Below are 19282 nucleotides of genomic sequence, written 5' to 3'. Positions count from 1 at the left end.
AGGTTACTGTCAGTATTACCTGTATAGGTAGCAGTAGGTTACTGTCAGTATTACCTGTATACGTAGCAGTAGGTTACTGTCAGTATTACCTGTATAGGTAGCAGTAGGTTACTGTCAGTATTACCTGTATAGGTAGCAGTAGGTTACTGTCAGTATTACCTGTATAGGTAGCAGTAGGTTACTGTCAGTATTACCTGTATACGTAGCAGTAGGTTACTGTCAGTATTACCTGTATACGTAGCAGTAGGTTACTGTCAGTATTACCTGTATAGGTAGGTTACTGTCAGTATTACCTGTATATATAGGTTAATGTCAGTATTACCTGTATAGGTAGCAGTAGGTTACTGTCAGTATTACCTGTATAGGTAGGTTACTGTCAGTATTACCTGTATAGGTAGCAGTAGGTTACTGTCAGTATTACCTGTATACGTAGCAGTAGGTTACTGTCAGTATTACCTGTATAGGTAGCAGTAGGTTACTGACAGTATTACCTGTATAGGTAGCAGTAGGTTACTGTCAGTATTACCTGTATAGGTAGCAGTAGGTTACTGTCAGTATTACCTGTATACGTAGCAGTAGGTTACTGTCAGTATTACCTGTATACGTAGCAGTAGGTTACTGTCAGTATTACCTGTATAGGTAGCAGTAGGTTACTGTCAGTATTACCTGTATAGGTAGCAGTAGGTTACTGTCAGTATTACCTGTATACGTAGCAGTAGGTTACTGTCAGTATTACCTGTATAGGTAGCAGTAGGTTACTGTCAGTATTACCTGTATAGGTAGGTTACTGTCAGTATTACCTGTATAGGCGTGTTACTGTCAGTATTACCTGTATAGGTAGCAGTAGGTTACTGTCAGTATTACCTGTATAGGTAGGTTACTGTCAGTATTACCTGTATAGGTAGGTTACTGTCAGTATTACCTGTATAGGTACTGTCAGTATTGCCTGTTAGGTAGGTTACTGTCAGTATTACCTGTATAGGTAGCAGTAGGTTACTGTCAGTATTACCTGTATAGGTAGCAGTAGGTTACTGTCAGTATTACCTGTATAGGTAGCAGTAGGTTACTGTCAGTATTACCTGTATAGGTAGCAGTAGGTTACTGTCAGTATTACCTGTATAGGTAGCAGTAGGTTACTGTCAGTATTACCTGTATAGGTAGGTTACTGTCAGTATTACCTGTATAGGTGTGTTACCTGTATAGGTAGCAGTAGGTTACTGTCAGTATTACTTGTATAGGTGTTACCTGTATACGTAGCAGTAGGTTACTGTCAGTATTACCTGTATAGGTAGCAGTAGGTTACTGTCAGTATTACCTGTATAGGTGTTACCTGTATACGTAGCAGTAGGTTACTGTCAGTATTACCTGTATAGGTAGCAGTAGGTTACTGTCAGTATTACCTGTATAGGTGTTACCTGTATACGTAGCAGTAGGTTACTGTCAGTATTACCTGTATAGGTAGCAGTAGGTTACTGTCAGTATTACCTGTATAGGTAGCAGTAGGTTACTGTCAGTGTTACCTGTATAGGTAGGTTACTGTCAGTATTACCTGTATAGGTAGGTTACGGTCAGTATTACCTGTATAGGTGTGTTACCTGTATACGTAGCAGTAGGTTACTGTCAGTATTACCTGTATAGGTGTGTTACCTGTATACGTAGCAGTAGGCTGCGGTTGCTGTGCTCCAGTTTCCTCTGTCTGGTCTCCACCTCCTTGGCTCTCTGCTGCTCCTTCTGCAGCCTCCCTAATGTAGTCCACCCAGACGCCTTCAGGATGGTGCCCTTGTTCCAACGCGTCTCCCTGTCTCCGTAGCAGGGGGATCAGTGAGGAGAAAGGAACAGCGGCATGATTAGATACTATGTTGTAGCAGGGGGTCAGTGAGAGAAAGGAACAGCGGCATGTTTAGATACGAATAGTAGCGGGGGAGGGGGGTCAGTGAGGAGAAAGGAACAGCGGCATGATTAGATACCGAATAGTAGCGGGGGGTCAGTGAGAGAAAGGAACAGCGGCATGATTAGATACGAATAGTAGCGGGGGGTCAGTGAGGAGAAAGGAACAGCGGCATGATTAGATACTATGTTGTAGCAGGGGGATCAGTGAGAGAAAGGAACAGCGGCATGATTAGATACTATGTTGTAGCAGGGGGTCAGTGAGGAGAAAGGAACAGTGGCATGATTAGATACTATGTTGTAGCAGGGGGGTCAGTGAGGAGAAAGACAGTGGCATGATTAGATACTATGTTGTAGCAGGGGGGTCAGTGAGGAGAAAGGAACAGCGGCATGATTAGATGCTATGTTGTAGCAGGGGGGTCAGTGAGGAGAAAGGAACAGTGGCATGATTAGATACGAATAGTAGCGGGGGGTCAGTGAGGAGAAAGGAACAGCGGCATGATTAGATACTATGTTGTAGCAGGGGGATCAGTGAGGAGAAAGGAACAGCGGCATGATTAGATACTATGTTGTAGCAGGGGGATCAGTGAGGAGAAAGGAACAGCGGCATGATTAGATACGAATAGTAGCGGGGGTCAGTGAGAAAAAAGGAACAGCGGCATGATTAGATACTATGTTGTAGCAGGGGGGGTCAGTGAGGAGAAAGGAACAGCGGCATGATTAGGATACGAATAGTAGCGGGGGGGCCAGTGAGGAGAAAGGAACAGTGGCATGATTAGATACGAATAGTAGCGGGGGGGTCAGTGAGGAGAAAAGGAACAGCGGCATGATTAGATACTATGTTGTAGCGGGGGTCAGTGAGGAGAAAGGAACAGCGGCATGATTAGATACTATGTTGTAGCGGGGGTCAGTGAGAGAAAGGAACAGCGGCATGATTAGATACGAATAGTAGCGGGGCTACTCGCGGGTCACTCGATTTGGGGATGAGAGCTCCCAGTTCCTTGATGCGATTCGTTGATGTTGAACCTCCTCGTCTCTCAACTAGGAACAGCGTAACATGTCAACATTATCACCAAGGTGGTCACCGACTGTTAAAACCCTAAAATACACTTAAATTATGGTATCCAAGTATTGTATTTATACTCACTCTGGTTATGATTGTCCTTTTCTGTCGTTCCTTCATCATAGCTTTAGCCTCCACCTCTTGAAGACAATTTCAAAATCAACATTTAGCACGACGATATCAATATATTGCTGCTTGCTAAAATCAATAAAAACATACGATTTACAAACAGCATGTATGTTCAGAATGTCAAAAAAAAAAAAAAAAAAAAAAAAAAAAAAAAAAAAGTCGTAAGATTATAGTTGGCAGAGATTTTACTCAGTGGGATGAAATTGTGAAACAGTGAAGAGAATCAGTGAGCAGGTTCAACGGAGGGGGCTGTGAGGCAGAGCTTCTTTGTAATGAGGAACAGGCTGGGTTCAGGGTGTGACTGACTGACTGGACAGGGGAAGTTGGGGTGAGCAATGCTGGTAAGAACTTTAAATAAAGAGAGCGAGGAGGAGAGAAAGAGAGAGACAGACACAGAAACAGGGACAGGGTATTACGTGGGAGAAATAGACAGTCAGAAAGTTGAGATCGAGACAGACAGACAGAAAGTTGAGATCGAGACAGACATTCAGAAAGTTGAGATCGAGACAGACAGACATTCAGAAAGTTGAGATCGAGACAGACAGACAGTCAGAAAGTTGAGATCGAGACAGACAGACATTCAGAAAGTTGAGATCGAGACAGACAGACATTCAGAAAGTTGAGATCGAGACAGACAGACATTCAGTCAGAAAGTTGAGATCGAGACAGACAGACATTCAGTCAGAAAGTTGAGATCGAGACAGACAGACAGACAGACAGTCAGAAAGTTGAGATCGAGACAGACAGACAGACAGACAGTCAGAAAGTTGAGATCGAGACAGACAGACAGACAGTCAGAAAGTTGAGATCGAGACAGACAGACAGTCAGAAAGTTGAGATCGAGACAGACAGACAGTCAGAAAGTTGAGATCGAGACAGACAGACATTCAGAAAGTTGAGATCGAGACAGACAGACATTCAGAAAGTTGAGATCGAGACAGACAGACATTCAGAAAGTTGAGATCGAGACAGACAGACAGTCAGAAAGTTGAGATCGAGACAGACAGACAGTCAGAAAGTTGAGATCGAGACAGACAGACAGTCAGAAAGTTGAGATCGAGACAGACAGACATTCAGAAAGTTGAGATCGAGACAGACAGACAGACAGTCAGAAAGTTGAGATCGAGACAGACAGACAGACAGTCAGAAAGTTGAGATCGAGACAGACAGACAGACAGTCAGAAAGTTGAGATCGAGACAGACAGACAGACAGTCAGAAAGTTGAGATCGAGACAGACAGACAGACAGTCAGAAAGTTGAGATCGAGACAGACAGACAGACAGTCAGAAAGTTGAGATCGAGACAGACAGACAGTCAGAAAGTTGAGATCGAGACAGACAGACAGTCAGAAAGTTGAGATCGAGACAGACAGACAGTCAGAAAGTTGAGATCAAGACAGACAGACAGTCAGAAAGTTGAGATCGAGACAGACAGTCAGAAAGTTGAGATCGAGACAGACAGTCAGAAAGTTGAGATCGAGACAGACAGTCAGAAAGTTGAGATCGAGACAGACAGTCAGAAAGTTGAGATCGAGACAGACAGTCAGAAAGTTGAGATCGAGACAGACAGTCAGAAAGTTGAGATCGAGACAGACAGTCAGAAAGTTGAGATCGAGACAGACATTCAGAAAGTTGAGATCGAGACAGACAGACATTCAGAAAGTTGAGATCGAGACAGACAGACATTCAGAAAGTTGAGATCGAGACAGACAGACATTCAGAAAGTTGAGATCGAGACAGACAGACAGACAGTCAGAAAGTTGAGATCGAGACAGACAGACAGACAGTCAGAAAGTTGAGATCGAGACAGACAGACAGACAGTCAGAAAGTTGAGATCGAGACAGACAGACAGACAGTCAGAAAGTTGAGATCGAGACAGACAGACAGACAGTCAGAAAGTTGAGATCGAGACAGACAGACAGACAGTCAGAAAGTTGAGATCGAGACAGACAGACAGACAGTCAGAAAGTTGAGATCGAGACAGACAGACAGTCAGAAAGTTGAGATCGAGACAGACAGACAGTCAGAAAGTTGAGATCGAGACAGACAGACAGTCAGAAAGTTGAGATCAAGACAGACAGACAGTCAGAAAGTTGAGATCGAGACAGACAGTCAGAAAGTTGAGATCGAGACAGACAGTCAGAAAGTTGAGATCGAGACAGACAGTCAGAAAGTTGAGATCGAGACAGACAGTCAGAAAGTTGAGATCGAGACAGACAGTCAGAAAGTTGAGATCGAGACAGACAGTCAGAAAGTTGAGATCGAGACAGACAGTCAGAAAGTTGAGATCGAGACAGACAGTCAGAAAGTTGAGATCGAGACAGACAGTCAGAAAGTTGAGATCGAGACAGACAGAAAGTTGAGATCGAGACAGACAGTCAGAAAGTTGAGATCGAGACAGACAGGACAGAAAGTTGAGATCGAGACAGACAGGACAGAAAGTTGAGATCGAGACAGACAGTCAGAAAGTTGAGATCGAGACAGACAGGACAGAAAGGTGATTATTGAGTGTGATTTAGAGAGGAACTAATTACAGACAGAAAGATCGACATACGGGCGAGAGTTTTTTGTGTGTGTGTTAAGTATGTTTTAGACTGGAATTATTTACCTGTACCGGTTAACTCAGTCTTGACGGTGTGCAGGTCAGCAGGACAGGAGTTGGAGACGGTGATGTTAGGAGCAGCCATCCCTCCGCTGCTGAACACATCCAGCATGTTTACTGACACCGGCATCTGCATACAACAACAACAGTCACAAGGTGTAAACAACAACAACAACAACATCATAAAACAAGCTTTCAGAGGTCATCAACAACTCCCAAATGCAGTACTAACGCAGCCAACTATCTCCTTCATCCAAACCAAATGTTATTTGTCACACGTGCCCGAATACAACAGGTACCTTACTGTGAAATGCTGACTACAACAGGTACCTTACCGTGAAATGCTGAATACAACAGGTACCTTACCGTGAAATGCTGAATACAACAGGTACCTTACTGTGAAATGCTGAATACAACAGGTACCTTACTGTGAAATGCTGAATACAACAGGTACCTTACTGTGAAATGCTGAATACAACAGGTACCTTACTGTGAAATGCTGAATACAACAGGTACCTTACTGTGAAAAATGCTGAATACAACAGGTACCTTACTGTGAAATGTTTACTTACAAGCCCTTAACCAACAAAGCTGTTTGAGAAACAGACTATTTACTAAATAAACTGAAGTAATTAACATTTTTTTAAATCTTTCTCAATCAAAAAGCAACACAAGAAAATGACTTCACAATAGCGAGGCTCTCTCTATACAGGGGTACCGGTACCTAGTCAATGTGCAGGATACCGTACCTAGTCAATGTGCAGGGGGTACAGGTTAGTCGAGGTCATTCGTAAAATGTCTATGAAGCCCATTGAACACGCAGTACGAACAGAACATGTTGTGACATGAGAGGTCTAAGAGCTACATTGATTATTAGTGAGTCTCAACAAACCAGGACACGAATCCACTGATAACCTCCCTGGGACGTTGATAATGTGAAATCCAGACCTTTTTGTTCCCTAAATGTCAAGACAAGTAACAGACAAGATGAGGGTTGCAAAATGCCAATATCTTTTCCCCAGATTCCCTACTGGGGGGGGGGGCAGAGGACATCTGGAATACTCCAACCAGGATTTCTGGAAAACCTGGTAATTTGGGGGAATTACTGGAAATTTTTGACCCCTTGTGTCGATTAAAACCTTTTGTCCTGTCGTCGCCACTGTGGCCATGCTTTCAGAGTGGAAACATGGAAAAACATTAAAATGGCGGTTTTCTATAGAATGACATAGTAAATATATAATATAATATACTGCCATTTTAGCAGCCTCTTTTATCCCAGGCATCTTACAGAGATCGATATGTGCATTTACAAAAATGTTGATGTGGTGTTGTGGCTCAAGACGATGAACAAGAAAGTTGAAAACTGTGAAATGTCCCTTTAAAAACAGACACCATGCTGAGTGTGCACCATTTGATTACATTATCTCTCAACGGTCAATATGACCAATCTAATATTCACAACAGGAGCCACCGAGTACAGTAAGACAACACGTTAGCATGTCTACGTCAGTTTCATTAACAACAGAATACAGTAAGACAACATGTTAGCATGTCTACGTCCAGTTTCATTAACAACAGAATACAGTAAGACAACATGTTAGCATGTCTACGTCAGTTTCATTAACAACAGAATACAGTAAGACAACATGTTAGCATGTCTACGTCAGTTTCATTAACAACAGAATACAGTAAGACAACATGTTAGCATGTCTACGTCAGTTTCATTAACAACAGAATACAGTAAGACAACATGTTAGCATGTCTACGTCAGTTTCATTAACAACAGAATACAGTAAGACAACATGTTAGCATGTCTACGTCAGTTTCATTAACAACAGAATACAGTAAGACAACATGTTAGCATGTCTACGTCAGTTTCATTAACAACAGAATACAGTAAGACAACATGTTAGCATGTCTACGTCAGTTTCATTAACAACAGAATACAGTAAGACAACATGTCAGCATGTCTACGTCAGTTTCATTAACAACAGAATACAGTAAGATAACATGTTAGCATGTCTATGTCAGTTTCATTAACAACAGAATACAGTAAGACAACATGTTAGCATGTCTACGTCAGTTTCATTAACAACAGAATACAGTAAGACAACACGTTAGCATGTCTACGTCAGTTTCATTAACAACAGAATACAGTAAGACAACACGTTAGCATGTCTACGTCAGTTTCATTAACAACAGAATACAGTAAGACAACACGTTAGCATGTCTCACGTCAGTTTCATTAACAACAGAATACAGTAAGACAACACGTTAGCATGTCTACGTCAGTTTCATTAACAACAGAATACAGTAAGACAACACGTTAGCATGTCTACGTCAGTTTCATTAACAACAGAATACAGTAAGATAACATGTTAGCATGTCTACGTCAGTTTCATTAACAACAGAATACAGTAAGACAACATGTCAGCATGTCTACGTCAGTTTCATTAACAACAGAATACAGTAAGATAACATGTTAGCATGGCTACGTCAGTTTCATTAACAACAGAATACAGTAAGACAACATGTTAGCATGTCTACGTCAGTTTCATTAACAACAGAATACAGTAAGATAACATGTTAGCATGTCTACGTCAGTTTCATTAACAACAGAATACAGTAAGACAACATGTTAGCATGTCTACGTCAGTTTCATTAACAACAGAATACAGCAAGACAACATGTTAGCATGTCTACGTCAGTTTCATTAACAACAGAATACAGTAAGACAACATGTTAGCATGTCTACCAGACAAGCCAGAAGCCTGTAGAAAGCTATAATGTCAAAATAAATTCAGTGAGAAACCAAAAGAAATCCAGTCAAAAACCACATCTTATCTCATCTAACCTCTTCAAAACACAAACCATTCTAATTCATTTCATACAGATTCCACAGAACAAGAACATTCAATTTTACCTCGATCATCTTATTTATTTTTGTTATCATGTTGCAGAACAACCAAAATCCTCATCTTTCTCCTGCCAAACCGCTCCGACACTTCTCCTTTCTCTCGGAACAGTTGAGAAATGGACAAATGTCTTCAGCGGAGGGGGAACACCTCTCCTCTCTCTCTCTCTCTCGCTCGCTCTCTGCTCCACAGTTTAAGCTATCAGCCTCACTCCGTCTATCCTCCAACGCCATGCAGTTTTTTTTTAAACCTTTTTTCAACTAGGTAAGTCAGTTAAGAACAAATTCTTATTTTCAATGACGGCCTGGGAACAGTGGGTTTAACTGCCTGTTCAGGGGCATAACGACAGATTTGTACCTTGTCAGCTCGGGGGTTACTAGTCCAACGCTCTAACCACTAGGCTACCCTGCCGCCCCAGGTTGACTGACCACTCTGTCCTGGCCACTGTGAGCAATGTGTCAGAACACTATGTTTACCCTCATCGATCGATTCCACTGTCTCTGACTTGACATCTAACTGCCCTGCCCCCCCCAAAAAAAAAACTTAATGATGTCCGACAACACAAAACAGCATGGTCACTCACTGAGACACAAAGACAATGTGTTGATAAGCCAATAAGAGCAAAGGTCAACTTTCAGTGACCGCCTCCGGAGAAGAGCTGGCAGCGGTATCGATCCACACACATTAGTTTCATTTTGAAGGATTACAGATGATCCATTAATCCCCAGGAGGGAATACATCGTCATATGTCCTTGTCCTACCGTGTTGGCCAGGGTATATAAGGTTTAGATAATGTTTAAATACATACCGTGTTGGCCAGGGTATATAAGGTTTAGATAATGTTTAAATACATACCGTGTTGGCCAGGGTATATAATGTTTAGATAATGTTTAAATACATACTGTGTTGGCCAGGGTATATAAGGTTTAGATAATGTTTGTTTAAATACATACCGTGTTGGCCAGGGTATATAAGGTTTAGATAATGTTTAAATACATACTGTGTTGGCCAGGGTATATAAGGTTTAGATAATGTTTAAATACATACCGTGTTGGCCAGGGTATATAAGGTTTAGATAATGTTTAAATACATACCGTGTTGGCCAGGGTATATAAGGTTTAGATAATGTTTAAATACATACCGTGTTGGCCAGGGTATATAAGGTTTAGATAATGTTTAAATACATACCGTGTTGGCCAGGGTATATAAGGTTTAGATAATGTTTAAATACATACCGTGTTGGCCAGGGTATATAAGGTTTAGATAATGTTTAAATACATACTGTGTTGGCCAGGGTATATAAGGTTTAGATAATGTTTAAATACATACCGTGTTGGCCAGGGTATATAAGGTTTAGATAATGTTTAAATACATACTGTGTTGGTCAGGGTATATAAGGTTTAGATAATGTTTAAATACATACCGTGTTGGCCAGGGTATATAAGGTTTAGATAATGTTTAAATGCATACCGTGTTGGCCAGGGTATATAAGGTTTAGATAATGTTTAAATACATACCGTGTTGGCCAGGGTATATAAGGCTTAGATAATGTTTAAATACATACCGTGTTGGCCAGGGTATATAAGGCTTAGATAATGTTTAAATACATACCGTGTTGGCCAGGGTATATAAGGTTTAGATAATGTTTGTTTAAATACATACCGTGTTGGCCAGGGTATATAAGGTTTAGATAATGTTTAAATACATACCGTGTTGGCCAGGGTATATAAGGCTTAGATAATGTTTAAATACATACCGTGTTGGCCAGGGTATATAAGGTTTAGATAATGTTTAAATACATACCGTGTTGGCCAGGGTATATAAGGTTTAGATAATGTTTAAATACATACCGTGTTGGCCAGGGTATATAAGGCTTAGATAATGTTTAAATACATACCGTGTTGGCCAGGGTATATAAGGCTTAGATAATGTTTAAATACATACCGTGTTGGCCAGGGTATATAAGGCTTAGATAATGTTTAAATACATACCGTGTTGGCCAGGGTATATAAGGCTTAGATAATGTTTAAATACATACCGTGTTGGCCAGGGTATATAAGGTTTAGATAATGTTTAAATACATACCGTGTTGGCCAGGGTATATAAGGTTTAGATAATGTTTAAATACATACCGTGTTGGCCAGGTATATAAGGTTTAGATAATGTTTAAATACATACCGTGTTGGCCAGGGTATATAAGGTTTAGATAATGTTTAAATACATACCGTGTTGGCCAGGGTATATAAGGCTTAGATAATGTTTAAATACATACCGTGTTGGCCAGGGTATATAAGGTTTAGATAATGTTTAAATACATACCGTGTTGGCCAGGTATATAAGGTTTAGATAATGTTTAAATACATACCGTGTTGGCCAGGGTATATAAGGTTTAGATAATGTTTAAATACATACCGTGTTGGCCAGGGTATATAAGGCTTAGATAATGTTTAAATACATACCGTGTTGGCCAGGTATATAAGGCTTAGATAATGTTTAAATACATACCGTGTTGGCCAGGGTATATAAGGTTTAGATAATGTTTAAATACATACCGTGTTGGCCAGGGTATATAAGGTTTAGATAATGTTTAAATACATACCGTGTTGGCCAGGGTATATAAGGTTTAGATAATGTTTAAATACATACCGTGTTGGCCAGGGTATATAAGGTTTAGATAATGTTTAAATACATACCTTGTTGGCCAGGGTATATAAGGCTTAGATAATGTTTAAATACATACCGTGTTGGCCAGGGTATATAAGGCTTAGATAATGTTTAAATACATACCGTGTTGGCCACCTGTAGGCCAGGGTATATAAGGTTTAGATAATGTTTAAATACATACCGTGTTGGCCAGGGTATATAAGGCTTAGATAATGTTTAAATACATACCGTGTTGGCCAGGGTATATAAGGCTTAGATAATGTTTAAATACATACCGTGTTGGCCACCTGTAGGCCAGGGTCGATCAACGTAAAGAACTCATCGTTGAGACTGGATTCAAGACTGATGATGTCATCGATCACGTCTTCCATCTGAAATACAAACAGCTCTGGGGTCAGTAGAGGAAGAGGTGATGCACATCTACACCCCCCCCTCCGTCATCTACCCCCTCCCTCCCTCATCTACCCCCCTCCGTCATCTACCCCCTCCCTCCCTCCCCCATCTACCCCCCCCCCCTCCGTCATCTACCCCCTCCCTCCCTCCCCCATCTACCCCCCACCCTCCGTCATCTACCCCCTCCCTCCCTCCGTCATCTACCCCCCCCACCCTCGGTCATCTACCCCCCACCCTCGGTCATCTACCCCCTCCCTCCCTCCCCCCATCTACCCCCCACCCTCCGTCATCTACCCCCTCCCTCCCCTTCCTCCCTCATCCACCCCCCCGTCATCACACCCCTCCCTCCCACATCTACCCCCTTCCTCCCTCATCTACCCCCTCCGTCATCTACCCCCTCCCTCCCTCCCACATCTACCCCCTCCCTCCCACATCTACCCCCTCCCACATCTACCCTCCCTTCCTCATCTACCCCCTTCCCACATCTACCCTCCCTTCCTCCCTCATCTACCCTCCCTCCCTCATCTACCTCCTTTGCACACACTGTATATAGCCTTTTTCTACTGTATGTTTGTTTTACTCCATGTGTAACTCTGTGTTGTTGTATCTGTCGAACAGCTTTGCTTTATCTTGACCAGGTCACAGTTGTAAATGAGAACTTGTTCTCAACTAGCCTACCTGGTTAAATAAAGGTGTTCTCAACTAGCCTACCTGGTTAAATAAAGGTGTTCTCAACTAGCCTACCTGGTTAAATAAAGGTGTTCTCAACTAGCCTACCTGGTTAAATAAAGGTGTTCTCAACTAGCCTACCTGGTTAAATAAAGGTGTTCTCAACTGGCCTACCTGGTTAAATAAAGGTGTTCTCAACTAGCCTACCTGGTTAAATAAAGGTGTTCTCAACTAGCCTACCTGGTTAAATAAAGGTGTTCAACTAGCCTACCTGGTTAAATAAAGGTGTTCTCAACTAGCCTACCTGGTTAAATAAAGGTGTTCTCAACTAGCCTACCTGGTTAAATAAAGGTGTTCTCAACTGGCCTCCCTGGTTAAATAAAGGTGTTCTCAACTAGCCTACCTGGTTAAATAAAGGTGTTCTCAACTAGCCTACCTGGTTAAATAAAAGGTGAAAAAAAGCCTCCTCCATGGTCAGCTAAATGGCAAACCTGATCCCAGATCAGTGCTCCTAGTCTGAGGTGCTTGATACGTATGGTCTCTTGTCTCCCGGCACTCGGGCCAGAGATACACCCTAACGCGTTAGACAGGGTGAGTCATTCATAGGAAACCTCACTGAAAACACTCCACACACAGCACTTTATGAATGAGGCACCACTTCGCAAGCCACAATGAAATGGACTCACGCACTTCCTTGAAAACGGCTTCTTCACACTTTCTGTGAAATGGTTTCTTCAGACTCTTATTATGAAATGTCTTCAGACTCTTATTATGAAATGTCTTCAGACTCTTATTATGAAATGTCTTCAGACTCTTTTATGAAATGTCTTCTTCAGATTATTTAATTCCTTATGAAATGTCTTCAGATTATTTAATTCCTTATGAAATGTCTTCAGATTATTTAATTCCTTATGAAATGTCTTCAGACTCTTATTATGAAATGTCTTCTTCAGATTATTTAATTCCTTATGAAATGTCTTCAGACTCTTATTATGAAATGTCTTCTTCAGATTATTTAATTCCTTATGAAATGTCTTCAGACTCTTATTATGAAATGTCTTCAGATTATTTAATTCCTTATGAAATGTCTTCAGATTATTTCAACCCCTCCTTTAGAGCCATAGAAGTCTGAGTAAGAGCTTTATCGACACACTGACTTGCAGTTCAATTACATTTCAATTAAACTTTATTCATCCCCTCAAGGACAAATTAATGAGGGTTTTCTCCAGAAGCGAATACACAGACTGACAGAGCAACAGGTAGCGGAGTACACCTTTAATTGAAGTCTCTGTGGTATCGGTATGAATTGTGGAGTACACCTTTAATTGAAGTCTCTGTGGTATCGGTATGAATTGTGGAGTACACCTTTAATTGAAGTCTCTGTGGTATCGGTATGAATTGTGGAAGTACACCTTTAATTGAAGTCTCTGTGGTATCGGTATGAATTGTGGAGTACACCTTTAATTGAAGTCTCTGTGGTATCGGTATGAATTGTGGAGTACACCTTTAATTGAAGTCTCTGTGGTATCGGTATGAATTGTGGAGTACACCTTTAATTGAAGTCTCTGTGGTATCGGTATGAATTGTGAAGTACACCTTTAATTGAAGTCTCTGTGGTATCGGTATGAATTGTGGAGTACACCTTTAATTGAAGTCTCTGTGGTATCGGTATGAATTGTGGAGTACACCTTTAATTGAAGTCTCTGTGGTATCGGTATGAATTGTGGAGTACACCTTTAATTGAAGTCTCTGTGGTATCGGTATGAATTGTGGAGTACACCTTTAATTGAAGTCTCTGTGGTATCGGTATGAATTGTGGAGTACACCTTTAATTGAAGTCTCTGTGGTATCGGTATGAATTGTGGAGTACACCTTTAATTGAAGTCTCTGTGGTATCGGTATGAATTGTGGAGTACACCTTTAATTGAAGTCTCTGTGGTATCGGTATGAATTGTGGAGTACACCTTTAATTGAAGTCTCTGTGGTATCGGTATGAATTGTGGAGTACACCTTTAATTGAAGTCTCTGTGGTATCGGTATGAATTGTGGAGTACACCTTTAATTGAAGTCTCTGTGGTATCGGTATGAATTGTGAAGTACACCTTTAATTGAAGTCTCTGTGGTATCGGTATGAATTGTGGAGTACACCTTTAATTGAAGTCTCTGTGGTATCGGTATGAATTGTGGAGTACACCTTTAATTGAAGTCTCTGTGGTATCGGTATGAATTGTGGAGTACACCTTTAATTGAAGTCTCTGTGGTATCGGTATGAATTGTGAAGCGTGCAGAGGTTATTAGACAGGCCGATGTTGTATTTAACAGAACGATGTGGTGCCAAACACACAAAGAGCAAGGTGCAGGAGACAGCCCCAGACAGACAGACAGAACCAGCCCCAGACAGACAGACAGAACCAGCCCCAGACAGACAGACAGAACCAGCCCCAGTAAGACAGACCAGCCCCAGTCAGACAGACAGACCAGCCCCAGACAGACAGACAGAACCAGCCCTAGTAAGACAGACCAGCCCCAGTCAGAGAGAAAGACCAGCCCCAGTCAGTGAGACAGACAGACAGACCAGCCCCAGTCAGTGAGACAGACAGACAGACCAGCCCCAGTCAGTGAGACAGACAGACAGACCAGCCCCAGTCAGACAGACAGACAGACCAGCCCCAGTCAGACAGACAGACAGACCAGCCCCAGTCAGACAGACAGACAGACCAGCCCCAGTCAGACAGACAGACAGACCAGCCCCAGTCAGACAGACCAGCCCCAGTCAGACAGACCAGCCCCAGTCAGACAGACAGACAGACCAGCCCCAGTCAGACAGACAGACAGACCAGCCCCAGTCAGACAGACAGACAGACCAGCCCCAGTCAGACAGACAGACAGACCAGCCCCAGTCAGACAGACAGACAGACCAGCCCCAGTCAGACAGACAGACCAGCCCCAGTCAGACAGACAGACCAGCCCCAGTCAGTCAGACAGACAGACAGACCAGCCCCAGTCAGACAGACAGACAAACAGACAGACAGACCAGCCCCAGTCAGACAGACAGACCAGCCCCAGTCAGAGAGACAGACAGACCAGCCGCGGACAGACAGACAGACAGACCAGCCCCGGACAGACAGACAGACAGACAGACCAGCCCCAGTCAGAGACAGACAGACAGACCAGCCCCAGTCAGTGAGACAGACAGACAGACCAGCCCCAGTCAGTGAGACAGACAGACAGACCAGCCCCAGTCAGTGAGACAGACAGACAGACCAGCCCCAGTCAGTGAGACAGACAGACAGACCAGCCCCAGTCAGTGAGACAGACAGACAGACCAGCCCCAGTCAGTGAGACAGACAGACCAGCCCCAGTCAGTGAGACAGACAGACCAGCCCCAGTCAGACAGACAGACCAGCCCCAGTCAGACAGACAGACCAGCCCCAGTCAGTCAGACAGACAGACAGACCAGCCCCAGTCAGACAGACAGACAAACAGACAGACAGACCAGCCCCAGTCAGACAGACAGACCAGCCCCAGTCAGAGAGACAGACAGACCAGCCGCGGACAGACAGACAGACAGACCAGCCCCGGACAGACAGACAGACAGACAGACCAGCCCCAGTCAGAGACAGACAGACAGACCAGCCCCAGTCAGTGAGACAGACAGACAGACCAGCCCCAGTCAGTGAGACAGACAGACAGACCAGCCCCAGTCAGTGAGACAGACAGACAGACCAGCCCCAGTCAGTGAGACAGACAGACAGACCAGCCCCAGTCAGTGAGACAGACAGACAGACCAGCCCCAGTCAGTGAGACAGACAGACAGACCAGCCCCAGTCAGTGAGACAGACAGACCAGCCCCAGTCAGTGAGACAGACAGACCAGCCCCAGTCAGTGAGACAGACAGACCAGCCCCAGTCAGAGAGACAGACAGACAGACCAGCCCCAGTCAGAGAGACAGACAGACAGACCAGCCCCAGTCAGAGAGACAGACAGACAGACCAGCCCCAGTCAGTCAGACAGACAGACCAGCCCCAGTCAGTCAGACAGACAGACCAGCCCCAGTCAGACAGACAGACCAGCCCCAGACAGACAGACAGAACCAGCCCCAGTAAGACAGACCAGCCCCAGTCAGACAGACAGACCAGCCCCAGTCAGAGAGAAAGACCAGCCCCAGTCAGAGAGAAAGACCAGCCCCAGTCAGTGAGACAGACAGACAGACCAGCCCCAGTCAGACAGACAGACAGACCAGCCCCAGTCAGACAGACAGACAGACCAGCCCCAGTCAGACAGACAGACAGACCAGCCCCAGTCAGACAGACAGACAGACCAGCCCCAGTCAGACAGACAGACAGACCAGCCCCAGTCAGTCAGACAGACAGACCAGCCCCAGTCAGTCAGACAGACAGACCAGCCCCAGTCAGTCAGACAGACAGACCAGCCCCAGTCAGTCAGACAGACAGACCAGCCCCAGTCAGTCAGACAGACCAGCCCCAGTCAGTCAGACAGACAGACAGACCAGCCCCAGTCAGTGAGACAGACAGACCAGCCCCAGTCAGTGAGACAGACAGACCAGCCCCAGTCAGTGAGACAGACAGACAGACCAGCCCCAGTCAGTGAGACAGACAGACAGACCAGCCCCAGTCAGTGAGACAGACAGACCAGCCCCAGTCAGACAGACAGACAGACCAGCCCCAGACTGACAGACAGACAGACCAGCCCCAGACTGACAGACAGACAGACCAGCCCCAGACTGACAGACAGACAGACCAGCCCCAGTCAGAGAGACAGACAGACAGACCAGCCCCAGTCAGTCAGACAGACAGACCAGCCCCAGTCAGACAGACAGACCAGCCCCAGACAGACAGACAGAACCAGCCCCAGTAAGATAGACCAGCCCCAGTCAGACAGACAGACCAGCCCCAGTCAGAGAGAAAGACCAGCCCCAGTCAGAGAGAAAGACCAGCCCCAGTCAGTGAGACAGACAGACAGACCAGCCCCAGTCAGTGAGACAGACAGACCAGCCCCAGTCAGTGAGACAGACAGACAGACCAGCCCCAGTCAGTGAGACAGACAGACAGACCAGCCCCAGACTGACAGACAGACAGACCAGCCCCAGACTGACAGACAGACAGACCAGCCCCAGACTGACAGACAGACAGACCAGCCCCAGACTGACAGACAGACAGACCAGCCCCAGTCAGAGAGACAGACAGACAGACCAGCCCCAGTCAGTCAGACAGACAGACCAGCCCCAGTCAGACAGACAGACCAGCCCCAGACAGACAGACAGAACCAGCCCCAGTAAGATAGACCAGCCCCAGTCAGACAGACAGACCAGCCCCAGTCAGAGAGAAAGACCAGCCCCAGTCAGAGAGAAAGACCAGCCCCAGTCAGTGAGACAGACAGACCAGCCCCAGTCAGACAGACAGACAGACAGACCAGCCCCAGTCAGACAGACAGACAGACCAGCCCCAGTCAGACAGACAGACAGACCAGCCCCAGTCAGACAGACAGACAGACCAGCCCCAGTCAGACAGACAGACAGACCAGCCCCAGTCAGACAGACAGACAGACCAGCCCCAGTCAGACAGACAGACAGACCAGCCCCAGTCAGACAGACAGACAGACCAGCCCCAGTCAGACAGACAGACAGACCAGCCCCAGTCAGACAGACAGACAGACCAGCCCCAGTCAGACAGACAGACAGACCAGCCCCAGTCAGACAGACAGACAGACCAGCCCCAGTCAGACAGACAGACAGACCAGCCCCAGTCAGACAGACAGACAGACCAGCCCCAGTCAGTCAGACAGACAGACCAGCCCCAGTCAGTCAGACAGACAGACCAGCCCCAGTCAATCAGACAGACAGACCAGCCCCAGTCAGTCAGACAGACAGACAGACCAGCCCCAGTCAGTCAGACAGACAGACCAGCCCCAGTCAGTCAGACAGACAGACCAGCCCCAGTCAGACAGACAGACAGACCAGCCCCAGTCAGACAGACAGACCAGCCCCAGACAGATAAAGACAGACCAGCCCCAGTCAGACAGACAGACCAGCCCCAGACTAACAGACAGACCAGCCCCAGACTAACAGACAGACCAGCCCCAGACTAACAGACAGACCAGCCCGAGTCAGACAGACCAGCCCCAGACTGACAGACAGACCAGCATACAGTGAGGCTACAACAGAATGCCATGTGTTTTATTACAGGGGAGCTCTTTGTTGAATCTAAAACTGGAAGACCAAGACAGTGTATAATCCCTATGGAGAAACACCCAAACAAACTGCTGGTAACTGACAATAACATCTAATACTGGTACAATAAAAAATGTGTACTTTTTAATCATTTAGGAGACACGCATAGCCAGAGCCACTTACAATAAAATCTACATTAACTGTAGATGACCTAATATGTACGTAAACAGCAGCTGACGGAAACCTACTGTTGTTTAGGTGTAGAGATGTTTGGAAGCGGCTGAACAGAAGTGATTATTTTCCCCATCATGGTATTTACACCCTGGTTTTTCAGGATTCAAATTCAACCCAAGCTCCCATCTACTTCCTATACAGGGTTGAGATGTCGAGGCCACAGAATGAAAACAGAACAGTATTCATTTTGTATTCTATGGTTACTAAACGGTGATGTACCTCTTGTTGGAGCTCAGGCTGAGCACAGCCAATGGGCTGCTGGGAGAGCTACTGGCTGCAGGCTGAAGAGAGGGGCGGAGCCGGGACTGAGGCGGGCGGGGAGGCGCCTCAGCGTCTGATTGTTCAGTTTGTTCCCCAGGGTGGAGGAGAGGTAGTGTTTAACCTGCTGTCTCTGGGAGGCCTGGATGTGATACCATGTTGGGTTCTCCAGGTGTCTGAACCTACAGGAGAGAGAGATGGTGAGATTAGTCAACCATCAAACGCAGGTAAAAACGCAGTATAATCTGGTTATAATGAACTGTAAAGACTGACGTTTT

At 44.9% G+C, this 19282-nt stretch overlaps 1 pseudogene; it reads right to left on the bottom strand.

Moving 5' to 3' along the window:
* Positions 1–1647: 1647 nt before the first annotated feature.
* The window catches only part of LOC124028985, a 21356-nt pseudogene continuing 3721 nt past the window's right edge, over positions 1648–19282 (bottom strand).

The sequence above is a fragment of the Oncorhynchus gorbuscha genome, unplaced genomic scaffold, assembly GCF_021184085.1.
Source record: "Oncorhynchus gorbuscha isolate QuinsamMale2020 ecotype Even-year unplaced genomic scaffold, OgorEven_v1.0 Un_scaffold_5193, whole genome shotgun sequence".
Lineage (NCBI taxonomy): Eukaryota > Metazoa > Chordata > Actinopteri > Salmoniformes > Salmonidae > Oncorhynchus > Oncorhynchus gorbuscha.
The sequence above is the reverse complement of the archived record's forward strand: the minus strand, read 5'-3'. Positions and strand labels throughout refer to the sequence as shown.